This window comes from Babylonia areolata, chromosome 2 (assembly GCF_041734735.1).
Source record: "Babylonia areolata isolate BAREFJ2019XMU chromosome 2, ASM4173473v1, whole genome shotgun sequence".
Lineage (NCBI taxonomy): Eukaryota > Metazoa > Mollusca > Gastropoda > Neogastropoda > Buccinidae > Babylonia > Babylonia areolata.
The window spans coordinates 59,129,437-59,152,887 of NC_134877.1; positions in this window are offsets into that span (position 1 = coordinate 59,129,437).

Consider the following 23,451-nt stretch of genomic DNA (forward strand, 5'->3'; position numbering starts at 1 on the left):
CCCTTTCTCATTCTGCTCAGAATACTCTCTCTCTCTCTCTCTCTCTCTCTCTCTCTCTCTCTCTCTGTGCGTAAATGGCAGGACTGGAATTACCATATTCACAACAGTGAAAGATTTAGCTTCTATAGAACTTTTGGACATACGCATGATGTTAAACAGTACTTGGTATGTAACATGGACATGTATTTGAAGTATGTAACAACAAGATTTAGGTTAGGCGTGTCAGACTTAGCTACACATTACTATAGATACAGAGATTTTACCGACAATGATTTAATTTGCCCACTATGTAAAGAAGACAAAGAAGACGAGGTACATTTTGTTTTTCGTTGTCCAGCTCTTTGTAGAATTAGAGAAAAATATATACCACCTAAGTACTATCGACAGCCATGTTTATTCAAACTGAGTTTATTATTGTCATCCACGAGACATGCTGATATATGGAATCTGGCACTGTTTTTACACCAGGCATTTAAATTTCGGGATATCGTGACATCTTAAGATGCTGTACTTCATTACAGCGTTTATGTAATATGTGTACTTATTATGGTTGGTTATATATTTTCATTTTGTTTGTTATTACTTATATTGTCACTTACCCCTTCATAAGGGGCCTAGGCCTATTAATGAATAAATAATCTGAATCTGAATCTGAATCTCTGTGGATACGAAAAGGCGTGCAAACCAATCCATTTGCATATTTTGTTTTCTTTCTTTTCAGTTCATTAATTTCCGACCCACGGCATGGAAGCCGGAAGTGCAAAGAATGAGGAGAGTGGCGTGATGGTGTCTGACTACGGTACTCCAACACACACACACACACACACACACACACACACACACACACACACACACACACACACACACACACACATACAGACACACACACACACACACAGATACACACACACACACACACAGAGATACACACACACACACACACACACAGATACACACACACACACACACAGATACACACACACACACACACACACACACAGATACACACACACACACACACACACACACAGATACACACACACACACACAGATACACACACAGATACACACACCACACACACACACACACACCCACACACACACACAGATACACACACACAAAAACCAACAAACACACACACACACACACACACACACATACACACACACACACACAGATACACACACAAAAAACCCCAACAAACACACACACACACACACACACACACACACACACACACACACACACACACACACACACACACACACACACACACAAATATAAGAGATATAAAAATATAAAAAAGAGAAAAAAAAGTAATCGTCTTTTGTCCTGTCTCCCCATCCATCCATTCCCGATTCACTAGTCCGCTTAGGGCGTTTGAGGCAGGGGTAGTGTGTGTGTGTGTGTGTGTGTGTGTGGAGTGGGGGGTGGGGGTGGGGGTTGGAGTGTGCAGGAGGAATTATAAAGAACTGTAGGAAGAAAAATGGAATTTGGTACGATGCAAGGTTGAAACAATGCAACTATCATACGAACATAAAAAGAAATTAATATTTATTCCCAATTTAGTTTAACTGATTTCATTTTTATTCTGGTGTATTATCATCATCATCATAATCATCATTATCAAGGTTAATCATCATCATCATCATCATCACCATTATCATCATCATGAACATCAATATCGTCAACAAGAACAACAAAAACGACTACGACAAATAGTTTTTTGAGCATCGTCTGTCATTAAAAGAATGAACCCGGATAAATCAAAATAGATATATTTATAAAACAGAGAATTTGTTTTTTTCAAAGAACAACAGCCACAAAAGAACCACGTAGTGGATTGTTCTTATGGAATGTTTAAAAATGTAGCCTACAAAGAATTATTCCCCATTAAATTCATCACCTTCACCGCGCTAATGCACACACACACACACACACACACACACACACACACACACACACACACACACACACACACACACACACACACACACACACACACACACACACTAAGAGTGTATTTCAAGAACAAAACAGAGATTTAAGTGGTGGAAGAGGAGACGGGAGGAGGAGGAGGAGAGAAAGGAACGGAAGAAGAAGTATTTATCTGCCAATCAGTTTGTCTGTCTGTCTTTCTTTCGTTCTTCTTCTTCTTCTGCGTTCACTCGTATGCACACGAGTGGGCTTTTACGTGTATGACCTTTTTTACCCCGCCATGTAGGCAGCCATACTCCGTTTTCGGGGGTGTGCATGCTGGGTATGTTCTTGTTTCCATAACCCACCGAACGCTGACATGGATTACAGGATCTTTAACGTGTGTATTTGATCTTCTGCTTGCATATACACACGAAGGGGGTTCAGGCACTAGCAGGTGTGCACATATGTTGACCTGGGAGATCGTAAAAATCTCCACCCTTTACCCACCAGGCGCCGTCACCGTGATTCGAACCCAGGACCCTCAGATTGACAGTACAACGCTTTAACCACTCGGCTATTACGCCCGTCTTTCTTTCGTTCTCTTTCCCTCCTCCTCCGCTTTTTCTCACCTCCCCCCTCTCTCTGTGTCTCTCTCTCTCTCTGTCTCTCTCTGTCTCTGTCTCTCTGTCTCTCTGTCTCTGTCTGTCTGTCTGTCTGTCTGTCTCTCTCTCTCTCTCTCTCTCTCTCTCTCCTCTTTTTCTTCATTTCTTTCTCTACTTTGTCAGAATATAAGACAATTTAAATTTTGAGGGAAATAACTGGCGCGCTAAACTATTTTCATTATGAATGAAAACATTGCAATGGAGAAAAAAAAATCTTTCACTTTTTGAGGTTCAAATTTATGCGTTGACGAACAACTTCAATCTCGGTCACATCTATGTTATAAATGTATTCACAAATCTGCCCCTTCATATCCCTGTGTCTGCCTTCACCTCTACACTCCATCTCGCTCACTACGATCGGCTTCGGATCCACTCTGTTTACGCATACCCAGATTCAAACATTCGACTGTTGGCCGCCGTTCTTTCGCTGTCTCTGGACCTTGTAATTGGAATGAACTTCCTCTTTCCCTTCGTCAGGTCTCCACACTCAGCTCTTTCAAATCTGGCCTTAAAACCCACCTCTTCCCCAAAGAGCCTCCCTTCCCTGCCTCTTCCTTGTCTTCAGTTGTTGTTGTTTTTGTACCCCCCCCCCCCCCCCCCGCCCCACCACCCGAGTTTTAGAGTTATGCATGCGTTTGAATGACTGGTGCGAAAACGCTTTGATTTGTCTCTGCACAAGATTCAGCGCTATATAATTATAATGATAATAATTATTATTATTAATTATTATCTACGCTCTATGCTTATGATGGTGAATATTTCAAAGCATCCAGATCTCCGAGTGACATTGTCCACGTTGTATTTCAGTGTAATCGCATTTCGAACAGTTCCAAAAAAAAGCAGCAGGTCCCCAGCTCATTTCACCTTTAGATACGTGGGGGTGGTGGGGCCGGGGGTCGGTGGGCGGGAGGGGGGGAGAAGGTGGCAGGGATCGCCTTCAGTCACACTGTCTGCTACGGATTTTCCAATTAACTTTGTTTTCCTTGCGCGTCAGTCAGCAGAAACATCAGTGGAGAGTATTGGTGCTGGTGCGGAAAGTCATGGACAGGACAGGTAATTTTGTGGAGGGCAAAACGTGATGAATTAGACACGTACTTTCGCACGCTGGCTTTTCTTCTTTGGTAAAAGCAGTGGTGAGGAGTCGAGCAGTCACATGTACTGGGGCGGGTAAAGTACTAACATTAGCATGTACTGTCACGTTCTATCATCATGATTATTATTATTACTCAGAAATCATCATTTCTGAAAATCAATGGCAAGGGAGGAAGTATTCAACTGAAAAGGGGGCGGTTGAGGTGGAGGGTGGAGGAGGGGACTGAGGAAGGGAGAGAGAGAGAGAGAGAGAGAGTAAAATGTGGAAAATATACAGTACAAAATGTAAAATGGAGAGGGTGAGTGTCATTGATAGGAGAAAAAAAAACCGTAATCTATTTCTTGAGAGAATCATGGAAGAAGCACTAGAAGAACATGAAGGAACAGTGAGCATTGGAGGGCGAACAATCACAAACTTGCGCTTCGCTGATGATATTGACGGATTAGCTGGTCACGAGCAAGAGCTAACAGACTTAGTGAACCGCTTTGAAGAAAAATCAACAAAATTTGGTATGGAAATCAGCGGGGAAAAAACAAAAGTGATGACAAACAGCAACTTCACATCAGAAATCAAAATCAAAGACCAGAAACTTGAAAGTGTTCACAGATTCAAATATTTGGGATCTATCGTGACAGACAAGGGATCAAAACCAGAAATACTGTCAAGAATTGCCCAGACCACAGCCGCAATGACCAAGCTCAAACCCATCTGGAGAAACAGAAAAATCGCCATCAGTTCCAAAATCAGACTGATGCGTTCTCTGGTCATGTCAATCTTTTTATATGCATGTGAATCATGGACCCTCACAGCGGACTTAGAGAGAAGAATAAGAGCTGTAGAAATGAGGTGCTTCCGAAGACTCTTAGGCATCTCATACAAAGACCACATCACGAATGAAGAAGTCAAGAGACGCATCCGCAATGAAATCGGGCCCTATACTGACCTTCAAACACTCGCCAGACAACGAAAACTGAAGTGGTTTGGTCATGTCACACGCTCCTCTGGTCTTGCTAAAACAATCTTACAAGGCACAGTGAGGGGAGGAAGAAGAAGAGGCAGACAAAGAAAGAGATGGGAGGACAACATCCGAGAGTGGACAGGCATGGAGCTGAGAGACACCCTGAGAGCGGCCGAGAGACGCGAGGACTGGAGAAAGGTGGTTGACAAAGCTTCAAAGGCGCCCCAAAGGATTCGGAATCTGAGGGATCGGTGACGGTGTGATGAATATTGGAAGGGTGTGTGTGAGAGAGGCGATGGGGGAAGCGGGATTAGGAAACAAGCAAACAAACAAAACAAACAAACCCAGTCAATAATCAAAATTATTGTATGCAATACCTCTATAGATTATAATTTGAAAAGAGGATGATGTGGGGACCTACAATAAACAACCAACTGGACAATTTAACACATAACTAGCTATTAAACGTGAACCGTGTGAAACCAAGATAGGACATCTAGCTAAATCGTAAATACTCCCTAATGTGAAAGGGGATTGTGGTGAGGGGTAGGATATTTCATTCTACTTTTTGTTTTCCTTGGTACTTTTAGAATATCCGAATGAAGAACATTGTATTCGATGTAAATTTTGGATGAATGAAAAATTACGAAATAATCTTTTATTTTGTTACAATTGTTTCATTGAGAAAAATCACCCTGTCTAGCGTCATTTGAAATAAAATGTCACAACCTCAAAGAGACCAGTGGAGTCATCGGTTGCTCATCGTGTCACAACAATCATCCATCTCCTCTCTCTCCAACTCTCTCTCCATATTACTGCCATCCCTTCCCTCTCTTTCCCTCTTACTCATCATCCCTTTCCTTCCACCCACCACCCCATCCCCCATACATCTGCCGTGTTTGTTTCTATCCTCCTCTGTATGTTAATTACGACAAGCGTTTTTCGTTTTCCTCTGGGAAATCCCAGACGTCACACAAAACAAACAACAACAAAAAAGCAAATCCGCCCACAGTGGATGTCGCTGCAGCTGCTGATCATCGGCGCTGGCTGTGATCTGAGGAGGTGTGTGTGTGTGGGATGGGGGGGGGGGTGCTGTGGGAGGGGAGGAGAGGTGGGTGGGGGGAGGGGGAAGAGGGAAAGCATGACCTCGCCTGTCTGACCCAGCATGCCTGACAAGGCCACCCACACAAAATAAGACCGTGTGTGTGTGTGTTTGTGTGTGTGTTTGTGTGTGTGTGTGTGTGTGTGTGTGTGTGCGTGTGTGTGTGTGTGGTGTGTGCGTGTGCGTGTGTGCGTGAGCGTGGGTGGGGTGGGGTGAGGGGTCAACTGGTGAGAATGATCGCAATATAATCTGCAGGATGTTAGTTCATTTCTTTTCGTGTATTTTGCATTTTCAACAACAACAACAACAACAATAACTGCAACAACAACAACAATAACAACAACAACAACAAACCCCAAATCTTAAAATTCCCTCATACGTTTTTCTGTCTGAACTCGTACTTTTCCTCCATACATCTGGTTTGTTCGTGTAATCCTCTGATTTTTTTTTTTTTTTTTTTTTTAATGCTTCGTCGTCGAATAAAACAATTAACTGGAAAACAGGGACGACAACGTGGTTAGTCCTAAAAGCTTTCACAGAATAGAGTAATGGGAACTTGTTCTTTTGTCCATTTTTTTTTTAGATCTGGTCTGTCATCAAGGGGGTTGGGGTGTGCATGATGTCAAACATGGGTTGAGGTGAGCATTACGTCAGACATGATGAACAATTCCTATCGGCCGTCATGTCTGAGAACATGGAATTTACCGCTGTATACATCACACAACATGAATATACATGCAAAACTGATGTCTGCATACAAATGTGGGTCTGGTCTTTGTCTGTCTGTCTGTCTGTCTCTGTGTGTCTGTCTTGCCTCTGCGTGTGTGTGTGCGTGTGTGTGTGTGTGTGTGTGTGTGTGTGTGTGTGTGTGTGTGTGTGTGTGTGTGTGTGTGTGTGTGTGTGTGTGTGTGTGTGTGTGAGAGAGAGAGAGAGAGAGAGAGAGAGAGAGAGAGAGAGAGTCCGTTTCTCTCTCTGTGCGCATCTCCGTGCTTTTATTTTATTTTTTTGTTTCTAAAGGAATATGAAATTAAATTTGTTCTTGCTTAGCTTCCCAGTTTTCTCTGCATATTTAGTTTCTGCATTTTTGTTTTCGCCTTTTTTAAATTCAATTTTTTTAAAGACAGCCAGGATATTAATTTCATCAAGTTGATGATGGTGATTTTCGTTTTCTTCATCACCCTTTCGACAGTTGTCTTCTTTCCTTTTCTTCTCCTTTCCTCTTTGTTCCTCTTTAACCTCTTCCTTTTTGTTCAGATTAAGTTTGCCTCTTTTTTTTATGAGGGCATGATGGAAAGAAGCTTTCAGCTTATCCTTTTACCCAACATGTCCCTTTGAGTCTCTCTCTGTCTCTCTTTCTCTCTGTCTTTGTATCTGTCTCTGTTTCTGTCTCCGCCCCCCCCCCCCCCCCCGCCCCCCCCGCCCCCTCTCTCTCCCTCCCTAACTATTAACTACATTTATATGCGTACATGTTTGTGTGTCTCTTAGAACAACGGCAGATGTGTAAGTCGGCCAAAGTGCTAATATCTTCACCGTTGGAAAATAAAGATTCATTCATTCATTCATTCATTCATTCCCTCCCACTCTCTCTTCTTCTGGCTGATTGTCTCTCCCCCCCCCCCCCCCCGCCCCCGTCTTATAACCCCCCACACACACACACACACACCCGAAATCCTCCAGCACAGCCACACCCGAGATTTTTTTTTTTTTTTTGTCGCAACCCTAGTGCCGGCAGTGCTCAAGGAGCTGTCATTGTCAGGTCACCAGGAGGACACATGCCCTATGGTATTGCTGGGTCACGTCCGCGGCCTTCAGTGCCTGTCCTCTTTCAACAAACGCTATATGCACCATCTGCCTTAGCCCTCTCCCTCAGGACAGTCTCAGTTTCTTTTCCAAAGAGGTGTCAAAGTGTGAAGACGGATCCATACAGTGGAGTGATGGCCTAGAGGTAACGCGTCCGCTTAGGAGACGACAGAATCTGAGCGCGCTGGTTCGAATCACGGCTCAGCCCCCCGATATCCACCCCCCTCCTCCCTCCACTAGACCTTGAGTGGTGGGTGGTCTGGACGCTAGTCATTCGGATGAGACGATAAATCGAGGTTCCGTGTGCACCATGCACTTAGCGCACGTAAAAAAAACAAACCCAAAAACACGGCAACAAAAGGATTGTTCCTGGCAAAATTCTGTAGAAAAATCCACTTCGAAAGGAAAAAAATTAAAACCACACGCAGGAAAAAATACAAAAAAGAAAGAAAAAAAGGGTGGCGCTGTAGTGTAGCGACGTGCTCTCCCTGGGGAGAGCAGCCCGAATTTCACACAGAGAAATCTGTTGTGATAAAAATAAATACAAATACAAATACATGCGCTATACCATATCTGCTTAACCCTTTCACTGCCAGTCAATTTAGAGTACAAAATCCCCTTGTGGTATAAACACAGAAAAGACAGTGGCTAAGAATAGTTGGGGATTCCCCCTTCTATGTATAGAAAATATGGCCTATCCTACCACTGAACATTAAGAGCAGTAGGTTCATGGATAACAGACCAATGAATGGTCACCTTTCAGTGACATGGGTCCTCTACCACGCCTGTGCATAAATGCACGGTGAAAGGGTTAAAGAAAAAAAACAATCAGATGCCTGACTGCCTGACCTGGGTATAAACCCAACGCGTTGTTCGGGCCTTGAGACAGACCAGGACTGCAGGACAACGCTCAGTTTGTCACCAAGAATAAACGTCGTCACTAATACGAAACCGATACTTTGTGTCCTTAATGACAGTCCCCGAGAATATGTTTACTCGGATGTCATGATTTGATGGGTTTTTTTTTTTTTTTTAATGCTAGCCAGTTTTACACACGCTAAATGTCTTGTCAGGAAAGCCAGTCAGACCGTTTCCTTTTCTTTGTGTGTGTGTGTGTGTGTGTGTGTGTGTGTGTGTGTGTGTGTGTGTGTGTTTGGGGAAGTGTGTATACGTGTACACGTGTTCACATGAGGGTAATGTGGCTATCGAAGATGAATAGCTAAAATCAGGTGGGGGATGAGGTTTTCAAAACATGATTACGAGTTGCATGAAAATCTTTACAGTCAGCCGATCCCTGAGTTTCAAAATGATAGCATCAATCCCCAGTGTTCGTAGCTGTTAAAGATGTGGGCTGCGTGTGTCAGGGCATCACTCATGCAGCACTGCATCATGTTCCTTAAGACCCCTTCGCTCTTGGAAGCATGCCTTGTGGCCGCACGGGTGCTTTTTCTTTGGGATTTCATTTTCATAGCTTTCTCTTTACTTTCTGCGAGCCTCAGGCCATACAGGAATAAGGTAATCCATTGGAGGGAAAAGCAGCAAAAAGTGGAAATTTGCTGATATAAACACACACAGCAGCAGGCGATTTCTTTGTTGTTGTTGTTGTTGTTGTTGTTTATGTTGTATCATTTTCTTTTTGTTTTTATGTTATCCATTTCTGAAGGCAGCTGCAGTGGCAGAGCAATCAGTTTAATGTATGTTTCTGTTGCACACTGGATGAAGACCAAGAAAGCTGCACTGCGTTTATCAGGACATGCATTGTTCGATGATCAGCCCTGACCCGAGGTTTGTATCTCCATGTGTTTCCTCATATCTGTTCAAATATTAATTCGTCTATGTCACGTCCATCTTGATGTCTTCCCCGTATAAAAGAAAGCTGATAAGCTGGCACGTATACCTGCTGACAAGCAACGTTCTCGTTTCACTGACACAAGATAAATATTTTTTTATAACGGTCGTAAATTGTGCAGACTAGACGATTACACCATTCCCAACGTGTAATGGATTTCCTCTCAAAGGACAGCAATCCTTTCAAACGATTGATGGAAAAAAAGGTAAGGGATGGCTTAAAGAGAGAAGGGAAGCGGGGAAGGAGAGAGAGGGGGGGGGTGTGTGTTACTATAACGGGATAAAAGTTGATAGGAATACTGTCCCCCTTGCAGCCTGCCTTTAAAAGTGCTGTCCCCTGCTCTGAGCTGTGTCTGCAAAAGTAACGGACCATGGAACAGCCCTGGCTGAAAGTCGTGGACGTCATTGCATCATTCCCGATCTTCTCTCACCCAACCCCCCCCCCCCCTCCACCATCCTCCCACACACACGTGCAAAGACGAGGGTGATCACAGTGACGACAGTCATCGTTTGACAAAGGAAAGGCATATCACAAAGCTGTTAAGGAACCACCTGCCTTCAGCTCCTCTCAGCATCTTTCTTCACACCGTCATTTCACACTCAGTTCAAGCACACCAACCGTTTACATTTTGTTTCTTCCTTATCTTCCCCCCCCCCCCCCCCCGCCCGCCCACCCACCCCTCCACCCCCCCGCAATTCATTGATTAATTTCCGTCCTATCACATGGAGGCAGGAAGGGAAAGGGAGGAGTGGAATGTAGCCACTGGCGTGACGGTGCCTGACAACGGCCTTTCAATTAAAAACATGACAAAAACAAAAGGGGAAAAAAAAAAAAAAAAAAAAACAGCGTGGAAACCGTCTTCTGCTCTTGACTTCCTATTCCCTTCTCGCTAGAGCCTGCTTCAGGCACCATGTGCAGAGAAGGGGTAGGCAGGGGGGTCTAGAGTGTAGAATATGTAGGTGGGTCTGGAGTGTAGAAGAGGGGACGTAGAAAAACTGGAGGAGGAAACATGTAATCTGTAAGGGGTGTGGGGGGAAGATATCAGTTGGATTAAATTTTTATCGTTGTTCCAAAGAAGTTGATGACGAGGAGAAGGAGGAGGAAGAGGAGGTGAAGGAAAAGAAGTCGGAAGAAGATGAGGAGGAGGAAGAGGGAAAATGGAAATAGAAGAAAGAAGAAATAAGGAAGAAAAAAAAAAAGAAAACAAGAAGGAGAAAAAAGAAGAGGTCAAAGAAGAAGTAGAATGGTGGAGGAAAAGAAGAGATAGCATCTGTCTCTGTCTCTCTCTCTCTATCTCAAAATAAATCCCATATTAGACTTTTTGAAATGATGACTGGCACTCTTGACATCTTCCTTTTGAATGAAAAAAACAACAACAAAAACCAACAACAACAAAATTTGATTTAAATTGATGTGCTTTGGCGGTCCGCTTCAACCTGAGTCAGTTCTGTGCATATTTATAAAGGTATAGATTTTTCAAGAAAATCCAACTCCGCGTTAAGTTAGTCAGCGACTCTAACGCAATGTGATTGCATTTCGATCATTTCTATGCGAGGTAGGCAGGTCGCGGCTCATTTCACTTTCAGATGGGGGGAAAGTAAAGGTGGCAGGAATTCATTTAGTCACAGGGCCTGCTACAGCCACAGATTTCCAATTACTTTGGATTCCCTTGCACGTCAGGAGAAAGGTCACAGGTGTGTGTGTGTGTGTGTGTGTGTGTGTGTGTGTGTGTGTGTGTGTGTGTGTGTGTGTGTTAGATAGAGAGAGAGAGAGAGAGTGTGTGTGTGTGTGTGTGTGTGTGAGAGAGAGAGAGAGAGAGAGAGAGAGAGAGAGAGAGCTGGGAGAAGGTTTCGTTTATCTATTTATAGTCTGTTCATCTCAGATGATGATATTAGACTAAGAGAAGGTGAAGGTGAAGGTGCTTAAGGCATGTAGAGGATGGGTAATTTGTATGGGCCAAGCGTGGTGGATTGGTCACTTACCTTCGTTGGGTGAACCACCCACTGGTGATGATGGTGGTGGCTGGCTCACATCTATTGTATTGTATTGCATTGTATTGTATTAGTATGTGGAGTGATGGCCTAGAGGTAACACGTCCGCCTAGGAAGCGAGACAATCTGAGCGCGCTGGTTCGAATCACGGCTCAGCCGCCGATATTTTCTCCCCCTCCACTAGAACTTGAGTGGTGGTCTGGACGCTAGTCATTCGGATGGGACGATAAACCGAGGTCCCGTGTGCAGCATGCACTTAGCGCACGTAAAAGAACCCACGGCAACAAAAGGGTTGTTCCTGGCAAAATTCTGTAGAAAAATCCACTTCGATAGGAAAAACAAATAAAACTACACGCAGGAAAAAAAATATTTAATTTTTTTTTTAAATGGTGGCGCTGTAGTATAGCGACGCGCTCTCCCTGGGGAGAGCAGTCCGAATTTCACACAGAGAAATCTGTTGTGATAAAGAGATATACAAATACAAATACAAAATTACGTTTTTTGTCACAACGGATTTCTCTGTGTGAGATTCGTGCGGGCTGCTCTCACGGGCGAGAGTCTGGCGCCACAGTACAGCGCCACACATTGTTTTGTTTTTTTTTCTTCTTCTTTTTTCTTGCCTGTAAATGTATTTGTGTTCCAATTACAATGGAATTTTCTACAGAATTTTCCCAGGGACAACCCCTTTCCCCCCGCTGTGGGTACTTTTTTGTGCGCTAAGTGCATGCTGCATATGGGACCTCTCATCCAAATGACCATGATAATCATTTGATTTGTATACAGCCTGCATGTTCAGTTGAGCTGTAAATTGTAAAACGATATATACAAAAACTATTTACAACATGTATTTAAACACTAAAATGACAGCTTTCATACATGATCCTACATTTTACCTCTTGAGACTTCCTCGTGTCAATATAAGAACCTATGGTGAATGTTCTTTCTTCTTTGCTGCTCCTCACATCTGGAACAACCTTCCTTATCATGTCTATGCATCTGATTCTATTTCTGCTTTTCGCTCATCACTAAAGACTCATGTTTTTGAAACCTATTTATAAGTACTCTCAGCTTCCTTTTCTCCAGCACCACCCATGTCAGCTCACTTTGAATGTATGTGGAGTGGGAAAGGGAGAATGTGAGTGGGGGGAGGTGGGTTTTTTTTTTTTGTGTGTGTGTTTTTTTTAGAAAGAGTGGTCATGAATGTTTTATGTTACATGTAATATTTTTCTTTCATGTAAAGCGCCCTGAGCTCTTAGTGAGAAAGGGCGCCATACAAATCTACATTTATTATTGCCATTATTATTATTATTATTATTATAAATACTGACGATAACACACACAAACACAATGCTCACAGCATTGCACTAAAAGAAATAATGAAAAAAAACAACCCAACATATTAAGCATGACGAAAACTAAATGATGGAGTCTCATAATAGTCATATCAAAATGTCCAGACCACCAAACAAGATCCTGTGGAGGGGAAGACAATTCCTTCTGACTTGTTGTGGAATTCAATCCCTTGTGCTCTGATTCTCACGGATCTAATGGGCGAGGAAGGTGGGTGGAGGTGGCGGGGAGGGGGGTTGGGGGGTGTGAGGGGTGAGGGGGTTAGAGATTAGGAGTGGGGGGGGGGTTGTTAAATCACAGTTGGTGAGTTACCAGGGTGGCGTACACAGTGCGGATGGAGGAGTGGCTGATGAAGTGGATTGAACTACCCCTGAGTGGGAAAAGTTGGTTTATATGAGAACTGAGATTTTTTTTTTACTGTCCCCCTTCCCTCCATTATTCACACACGGACACAGGGTATTTCAGGGACGATAAAGGGGCGGATTTTTTCGAGTGATTCAATAGCTGTCTGGTTGTCTGGCAGCAATTCTTTCCAATAATACGACCGTGGTGTGTTCTCTCTGCCTTACTCTTTCTCTCTCTGTCTCTGTCTGTCTGTCTGTCTGTCTGTCTCTGTCTCTCTCTTTCTTTACCACTCTCCCCTCCCCCTTTCTCTTCTCTGTCATTTTCTATACCTCTCTCGCTTTCTTTCTTTCTCTCTTTTTTTTTTATATCTCATCTCTTGCCTCTTTCCATCTTCTTTCCACTCCCTCCCTCGTTCTGCCTCTCGTCTACCCGCACCCATCTGTGTGTGTGTGTGTGTGCGTGCTTGTATGTCTGTGTTTGTGAGTGTGTGTGTGTGTGTGTGTGTGTGTGTGTGTGTGAGTGCGCGCACGCGTGTACGTGTGTGCGTGTGTATGTGTGTATGTGCGCGCACGCATGAGCGTTCATGCATGATTGTGTGTGTCTCAGATAAACATAGGCAGACACGAATAAGTAAGACAGACAGACAGACAGACAGAGAACGAACGAACGAATGAATTTTATTGCCATGAAGCTTGTTCAGCCCATTCACCAATGCGACACGACAAACATCAGTAAACGCGACGAGATGTCACAGACATGATGGAGACCATCTCACACAGAGAGAGAGAGAGAGGGAGGGAGGGAGGGAGGGAGAGAGAGGAGGGAGGGGGAGAGAGGCAGACAGACAGACAGACAGATAAAAGCCCCTGAGAGTCAAGGGAAAGTAGGAAGAGTGAGAGGAGTGTAAGGATACCAATGGAAGTAAGAAGAAGAAGAAAAAAAATGTCTCTGGAAGAAACGAACTCTAAAGAAGAAAAGGGGAAAAAAAGTTTTAAAAAAGAAAAAAAAAGAAAAAAAATGGCGTCAAGAACGGTCTGCAAAATCCTGCTGCTGGTGTGATTGAAAAACTGACTGAATGCAACATCATTATAAAAAAAAATCTTTCCATATGAACGGCGAAAGAGACGACGTTAACAGCATTTCACCCCAATTACCATCATCAAAATATTGCAAGCGGAAGGCTCTTATACTGAAGACGTGAATGTTGACAAAGAATACCACAATTCTGACAACGGAAGCTAAAGGTTGGGTCAATGAGACAACCACTGGACATCCGAGGGGTCTGTGTAGAGGAGAAGAGAGGAGTGGCCGTACTGAGTGAGTTAACCGCTCGGCTGATGCACCCGTCCAGTCATCATCAGGAATGAGAGGTTGAATGGGGGATGTCAAGGGTCCAGCCCGAAATGGACCACGACCAATGGGTTTCATTATGTCGCTCACAGCCCACCTCACCTTAAAGCTTCACTGGGCTGAATAGAAAACATCCACCATCAGTCTGACCCTGAAAAATGTTGTGAAACAAAAAAACGAAAGGGAAGTTTGTTGTTGTTTTTTTCCATGGAAGATTTTGACAATTAAAAAAAAAATCTGACCAGTTTTCATAAGTCAGATTGCTTATGACGCTGTTTTGAAATAAATGTAGTCACAGTAAACTCCGTCGGAAAAGGTTAAATGAAAGGCAAGAGAACGTATACATTGGTAGGACGTTTATTCATTGACTATTTGGCATTTGTCAAAAATATGATAAAGTTTGGAAATGGATAATTAATGGACTGGCTTGAACATTTGTCAGAAATAAACTAAAGTTTGGAAATGGATAGCAACAGCAACGAAACAATAACAAAAAACAAAAACAAAAAAACAAACAAACAAACAAGTGTTATTTCACTAGTTGATTACAGATCCAAGTCAAGCCGAACTGTGCAAAAAGACAAATAAACAAACAAAGTCGTTAAAATAGATTTTTTTTCCCCCTTCAGAAGCAAGAAAACTCTTCAACTTCCCTGTTTGTTACAAGATTCAGAGAGAAGCAAGGGACACTTGATAATATATATATATATTTTTATATTCGGAACATGTTACAATGCCCCCCCCCCCCCCACCTCTTCCCCCTACCCCCACAATTATAGATAAATAGGACAGCAGAGAAATCTTACGCAAAGTCCTGCCCTGTGCGTTGACCAGACTGAGATGGAGAGCAAAGCAGACGAGAACGAATGAAGGTAACAGACTCTGTAAGAGTTTTTTTAACCTTTTTTTTTTTGTTTTGTGTAGTTGACAAATGTCAAAATGCAGAGAGTGCACGCACGCGCGCGTACACACACACACACACACACACACACACACACATACTCACTCACACTCTCTCTCTCTCTCTCTCACACACACACACACACACACACACACACACACACACACACACACACACACACACATATATATATTTACATTCAAATAACACATTTTCTCTAAAAAAAAATTTTTGCTCTTGGTATCCATGTGAAGCTGAAACATAATGGTGACTATTATATTTTGGTATATGTAATGTAAAACTGTGTTGGCTTTGGTATATGAATTTAAGAAACAAAAAAAAAAAGAAAAAAAAAAGAAAAAAAAGTTTCTTCGCGATCCCAGTCTTCTTCCTGGCTTGTCCGGATATCTTTCTGTTGGTGTCATCACCTGTTATTAAAAAGAAAAGAAAGTCTTTGTTTGATTACACTATTTAATCAGTTGGAAAAGAATGGGAGAAAACACGAATTGTCATGAAAGCTTTTCAAGACTGCAGGAACGAGATTTTTTTGTTGTTGTCAGATCTGACCTGGCAACGCAAGGAGTTGGCGGGTGCATAATGGCAGGCCTGATCACAGATCTGCTATCTGCTATCGGCTGTCGTGTTGGAGAACATCTGATTCACCGCTGCCCTAAACCGGCCAACCTCACATGATCCTAATGCATACGAAACTGAGGTTTGCATGGAAATGGGGTCTGTCCCTCCCTCTCTCTCTCACTCTCTCTGTCTTGGGTAATTCTCTTTTCTTCCCCCCTCCTCATCTCTCGAGGAGTTTCAGTAACATTTCCTTCGTGCCTGTCAGCCCGAATCTCACCCAATCTTTGCCACACCCAGTACTGTTATGCTGCAGTCCCGGTGCTTGCAGGAAACACGGAACTGTCAAGTAAAATCACCATGAGGCCATGCACGAGAGAAGACTCATTGGCGTCTAGTTTCATGGAACACACGCTTCGCTGGATTTTACCGATATGAATTCCCTGTTTTACCAACAAGTCATTGAGTCAGGCAGCAAGACTGGATGAACGTCTGTGCTGAAGTGAGATTAACACTGCGCAGAAAACAATAGGAAAACAATCCCCATGAACCGCCGAAACAACAGACTTGGACACGAAGTGACTGCTGAGAGTTTCAGTTTCAGTTCCAAGGAGGTATCAAAGCTTGGGAATTGATTCACATATGTTACATCACATCCACTATGAATAACAACAGGAACAATAAACAACAGCAACAACAACAACCGGAGCAGATGCCTGACTTACACATAAATCCAACACGTTGGTCAAACTGCCGAAGAATAACTCGAAGTTGAGGTTACCACGGCAGCTTGCAAGAATACATGATTTGGGATAATTTGTCTGTGTTGTCTATGTGTCATGACGTGACATGACAACAGAGTTGTACGCCATACTGCCTTTCGTTATAAATAATCATACTCCGTTGTCTTTCGCCATGTCCAACAAATACACGCACCTATATTCGTCAGGTGATCTTAGCAATACTCTCAAAGAAAGAACGCCCACCCCCACCCCCCGCCCCTCCGTCCCACACACACACCGCCCCTGTAAAATAAATGACTCCAATGCGTGATCAACGGCTTCCTAAATGTGTGTCCACAGCATATTCATTTATGGGTAGACGAAAAGTATGCGCTTTCAAAGTCACGTTCCCCCAGTCGTGAGTCGTAAAACACAGTTTACCACAGCTGCTGATTTTTATTCATCTGTTCATTCATTTCTTGTTTCTATTTATTGATTTTATTCAATTATTCATTTATTTATTCGTGTATTTATTTGTTTACATAAAATATTATGTATTTATTTATTTATTTATTTATTTATCTCTGTTTGCAAGATTAAGGGGCCATAGCAGCTCGACAGGTATAGAAATGATATTGGACTTCTGTTTTTTTTTCCCCAGGGGGTGGAGTTGGGGAGAGGGGTGTTTGGGGGACAGAGATAGGGTGGAGTGGGGGAGAGGGGTGTTTGGGGGACAGAGATAGGGTGGAGTGGGGGAGAGGGGTGTTTGGGGGACAAAGGGTGGAGTGGGGGAGAGGGGTGTTTGGGGGACAAAGGGTGGAGTGAGGGAGAGGGGTGTTTGGGGGACAGAGATAGGGTGGAGTGGGGGAGAGGGGTGTTTGGGGGACAGAGATAGGGTGGAGTGGGGGAGAGGGGTGTTTGGGGGACAGAGATAGGGTGGAGTGGGGGACAGGGGTGTTTAGGGGACAGAGATAGGGTGGAGTGAGGGAGAGGGGTATTTGGGGGACAGAGATAGGGTGGAGTGGGGGAGAGGGGTGTTTGGGGGACAGAGATAGGGTGGAGTGAGGAAGAGGGGTGTTTGGGGGACAGAGATAGGGTGGAGTGGGGGAGAGGGGTGTTTAGGGGACAGAGATAGGGTGGAGTGGGGGAGAGGGGTGTTTAGGGGACAGAGATAGGGTGGAGTGAGGAAGAGGGGTATTTGGGGGACAGAGATAGGGTGGAGTGGGGGAGAGGGGTGTTTGGGGGGACAGACATAGGGTGGAGTGGGGGAGAGGGGTGTTTAGGGGACAGAGATAGGGTGGAGTGGGGGAGAGGGGTGTTTGGGGGACAGAGATAGGGTGGAGTTGGGGAGAGGGGTGTTTGGGGGACAGATATAGGGTGGAGTGGGGGAGAGGAGTGTTTGGGGGGACAGAGATAGGGTGGAGTGGGGGAGAGGGGTGTTTTGGGGACAGAGATAGGGTGGAGTTGGGGAGAGGGGTATTTGGGGGACAGAGATAGGGTGGAGTGGGGGAGAGGGGTGTTTAGGGGGACAGATATAGGGTGGAGTGGGGGAGAGGGGTGTTTGGGGGACAGATATAGGGTGGAGTGGGGGGAGAGGGGTGTTTGGGGGACAGAGATAGGGTGGAGTGGGTGAGAGGGGTGTTTGGGGGGACAGAGATAGGGTGGAGTGGGGGAGAGGGGTGTTTGGGGGACAGAGATAGGGTGGAGTGGGGGAGAGGGGTGTTTGGGGGACAGATATAGGGTGGAGGTGGGGAGAGGGGTGTTTGGGGGACAGATATAGGGTGGAGTTGGGGAGAGGGGTGTTTGGGAGACAGAGATAGGGTGGAGTGGGGGAGAGGGGTGTTTGGGGGACAGAGATAGGGTGGAGTGGGGGAGAGGGGTGTTTGGGGGGGACAGAGATAGGGTGGAGTGGGGGAGAGGGGTGTTTGGGGGGACAGAGATAGGGTGGAGTGGGGGAGAGGGGTGTTTGGGGGACAGAGATAGGGTGGAGTGGGGGAGAGGGGTGTTTTGGGGACAGAGATAGGGTGGAGTGGGGGAGAGGGGTGTTTAGGGGGGGCAGATATAGGGTGGAGTGGGGGAGAGGGGTGTTTAGGGGGGACAGAGATAGGGTGGAGTGGGGGAGAGGGGTGTTTGGGGGACAGAGATAGGGTGGAGTGGGGGAGAGGGGTGTTTGGGGGACAGAGATAGGGTGGAGTGGGGGAGAGGGGTGTTTGGGGGACAAAGGGTGGAGTGGGGAAGAGGGGTGTTTGGGGGACAGAGATAGGGTGGAGTGCGGGAGAGGGGTGTTTGGGGGACAGATATAGGGTGGAGTGGGGGAGAGGGGTGTTTGGGGGACAGAGATAGGGTGGAGTGAGGAAGAGGGGTGTTTGGGGGACAGAGATAGGGTGGAGTGGGGGAGAGGGGTGTTTAGGGGACAGAGATAGGGTGGAGTGGGGGAGAGGGGTGTTTAGGGGACAGAGATAGGGTGGAGTGAGGAAGAGGGGTATTTGGGGGACAGAGATAGGGTGGAGTGGGGGAGAGGGGTGTTTGGGGGGACAGACATAGGGTGGAGTGGGGGAGAGGGGTGTTTAGGGGACAGAGATAGGGTGGAGTGGGGGAGAGGGGTGTTTGGGGGACAGAGATAGGGTGGAGTTGGGGAGAGGGGTGTTTGGGGGACAGATATAGGGTGGAGTGGGGGAGAGGAGTGTTTGGGGGGACAGAGATAGGGTGGAGTGGGGGAGAGGGGTGTTTTGGGGACAGAGATAGGGTGGAGTTGGGGAGAGGGGTATTTGGGGGACAGAGATAGGGTGGAGTGGGGGAGAGGGGTGTTTGGGGGGACAGATATAGGGTGGAGTGGGGGAGAGGGGTGTTTGGGGGACAGATATAGGGTGGAGTGGGGGAGAGGGGTGTTTGGGGGACAGAGATAGGGTGGAGTGGGTGAGAGGGGTGTTTGGGGGGACAGAGATAGGGTGGAGTGGGGGAGAGGGGTGTTTGGGGGGACAGATATAGGGTGGAGTGGGGGAGAGGGGTGTTTGGGGGACAGATATAGGGTGGAGTGGGGGAGAGGGGTGTTTGGGGGACAGATATAGGGTGGAGTGGGGGAGAGGGGTGTTTGGGGGACAGATATAGGGTGGAGTGGGGGAGAGGGGTGTTTGGGGGACAGAGATAGGGTGGAGTGGGGGAGAGGGGTGTTTGGGGGACAGATATAGGGTGGAGGTGGGGAGAGGGGTGTTTGGGGGACAGATATAGGGTGGAGTTGGGGAGAGGGGTGTTTGGGAGACAGAGATAGGGTGGAGTGGGGGAGAGGGGTGTTTGGGGGACAGAGATAGGGTGGAGTGGGGGAGAGGGGTGTTTGGGGGGGACAGAGATAGGGTGGAGTGGGGGAGAGGGGTGTTTGGGGGGACAGAGATAGGGTGGAGTGGGGGAGAGGGGTGTTTGGGGGACAGATATAGGGTGGAGTGGGGGAGAGGGGTGTTTTGGGGACAGAGATAGGGTGGAGTGGGGGAGAGGGGTGTTTTGGGGACAGAGATAGGGTGGAGTGGGGGAGAGGGGTGTTTGGGGGACAGAGATAGGGTGGAGTGGGGGAGAGGGGTGTTTGGGGGACAGAGATAGGGTGGAGTGGGGGAGAGGGTTGTTTTGGGGACAGAGATAGGGTGGAGTGGGGGAGAGGGGTGTTTAGGGGGGACAGATATAGGGTGGAGTGGGGGAGAGGGGTGTTTAGGGGGGACAGAGATAGGGTGGAGTGGGGGAGAGGGGTGTTTGGGGGACAGAGATAGGGTGGAGTGGGGGAGAGGGGTGTTTGGGGGACAGAGATAGGGTGGAGTGGGGGAGAGGGGTGTTTGGGGGACAAAGGGTGGAGTGGGGGAGAGGGGTGTTTGGGGGACAGAGATAGGGTGGAGTGGGGGAGAGGGGTGTTTGGGGGACAGATATAGGGTGGAGTGGGGGAGAGGGGTGTTTGGGGGACAGAGATGGGGTGGAGTGGGGGAGAGGGGTGTTTGAGGGACAGAGATAGGGTGGAGTGAGGGAGAGGGGTGTTTGGGGGACAGATATAGGGTGGAGTGGGGGAGAGGGGTGTTTGGGGGACAGAGATAGGGTGGAGTGGGGGAGAGGGGTGTTTGGGGGACAGATATAGGGTGGAGTGGGGGAGAGGGGTGTTTGGGGGACAGAGATAGGGTGGAGTGGGGGAGAGGGGTGTTTGAGGGACAAAGGGTGGAGTTGGGGAGAGGGGTGTTTGGGGGACAGAGATAGGGTGGAGTGGGGGAGAGGGGTGTTTGGGGGACAAAGGGTGGAGTGGGGGGAGAGGGGTGTTTGGGGGACAGAGATAGGGTGGAGTGGGGGAGAGGGGTGTTTGGGGGACAGAGATAGGGTGGAGTGGGGGAGAGGGGTGTTTGGGGGACAGAGATAGGGTGGAGTGGGGGAGAGGGGTGTTTGGGGGACAGAGATAGGGTGGAGTGGGGGCAGGTGGCAGAGGAAGTGATGGAAGAGAGAAAAAAAAAAAAAAAACACCTCCAGAAACCAGCGTCACGTGACAGATCGGTGGTGGTGGGGGAAAACGCACGTTTGTCTCCTCGCTGTCTGCTGTCTTGGCTGCCTAATGACAGATAATGCGCCGCGGCAAAAACCACTGTGTCTGCTGCGTCTGGTGCCGATGCCCTGATAGATAGCATGGCAACAAGAAGACGGATGACGGGTTTCCGTTTGCACCCCACAGGGCCAGCGGTCCTCAGATCACAGGCAAGATATTCCCTGAAGCAGCAGGCACTGATAGGTTCCTGTAATATGTTTTGGACGGCTAGAACAAACCCAGGGGTCGATACAAAATGTCTACAGCGTCTAATTCCAAACTGTAATTCCTCCCAGGTCCTACCAATGATACAGTCATGTATCTGGAGTGTATGGCCTAGAGGTAACGCGTCCGCCTAAGAAGCGAAAGTATCTGAGCGCGCTGCCGCCGATATTTTCTCCCCCTCCACTAGACCTTGAGTGGTGGTCTGGACGCTAGTCATTCGGATGAGACGATAAACCGAGGTCCCGTGTGCAGCATGCACTTAGCGCACGTAAAAGAACCCACGGCAACAAAAGGGTTGTTCCTGGCGAAATTCTGTAGAAAAATATACTTCGATAGGAAAAACAAATAAAAGTGCACGCAGGGGGAGAAAAGGGGGGGAAGGGTGGGCGGTGTGTGTGTGTGGGTGGGGGAGGGGGGGGGCGCTGTAGTGTAGCGACGCGCTCTCCCTGGGGAGAGCAGCCCGATTTTCACACAGAGAAATCTGTTGTGATAAAAAGATATACAAATAAAGACTGCGTCTTATCCCGAAAACGGAAACATTTTATCGTATTCTAATCAGTTACATATAGCTGACGACAGCATTGTGGGGGTTTCTGGATGTCCATGGAGTGTAATCCGAGGATACTTATGTTTAGGGATTATTCACCACATAATACACGTGTGTAATACACACATTTTTTAATTTAAAAAAAAATTATCTATTGATAGATTGTTTGATTGATTTGTTTTATTATTATTATTATTTTATTTATTTATTAAAAAAAATTTTATTTTTATTTCTTTTATTTTATTTTATTTATTTATCTTTTAAAAAATATTTATTTATTTATTTATTATTATTATTATTATTATTATTTATTTTATTTATTTATTTATTTATTTATTTATTTTTGTACGCTTATAGTTGACTTCATCAAGTTTTTGCGCCTTATACATATTATTATTAGTAGTTGTAGTTCTTTTTTTTATGTATTTATCTATTATTTATTTACTTTTTTTTTCGTCAAGGCCTCACTAAGCGCGTTGGGTTACGCTGATGGTCAGGCATCTGCTTGGCAGATGTGGTGTAGCGTATATGGATTTGTCTGAACGCAGTGACGCCTCCTTGAGCTACTGAAACTGAAACTCACCACATGAATTCGACCACTCATACGACATCTTGAACGAACAACATGTTGATGAGAAAAAAAGTTTTGAGGGGAGAGGACGGAATAACCCAGGGAATTTTGACACTGCTGTTTACCCTCCTCCCTACCCCCCTAACTTCTTTCCTGGCCCATTGCTGATGTCCCTGCATGACTGCAGCACAGAAACCCAGGGTTCCATTTTTCCCATCGTCCGCGACGGGTACGGACTGCGTATATAAGAAGAGAGATGTTCCAGACAGGAAGGGTTTAGCAAGAAGCTGCAGTGTTTCACACAGGGAGAAGTAATGGTTACAAACCCTCCAGACATTCCTGTGAACAGATGCCGTATAATTTTCGAAATTATTTGAATGCTAACACATGCTCACGCACGCACACACACACACACACACACACACACGCACACACACGCACGCACGCACGAACACACACACAAGCACATGCACACGCACACACACACACACACACACACACACACGCACACACACGCACGCACACGCACATACACACAAACACATTTGGTCAATCAAACAGGAATTTATTCTCACTCGCATGCAATTCAATTAGCGCGAAATCACCAGCATCATGTAGCAGTCATCTCCGACCCCCACCTCCCCCACGTTCACCCTTCCTGATGCAAACCCCTTCCTTCCACGTGTCCTCCACCATCACCACACCGGATCACACACACAAAATGAACGGCCAAAGGATCCTCTTGAAATCAGTTGCTAAGCACAATAGCCGAGTAGTTAACTCACTCAGTACGGCCAGTCCTCTCTTCTCCTCTACACAGACCCCTCGGATGTCCAGTTTGTGTCTGAATGACCCAACCTTTAGCTTCCGTCATCAGAATTGTGGTATTCTTTGTCAACATTCACCTCTTCAGTATAAGAGCCTTCCGCTTGCAATATTTTGATGATG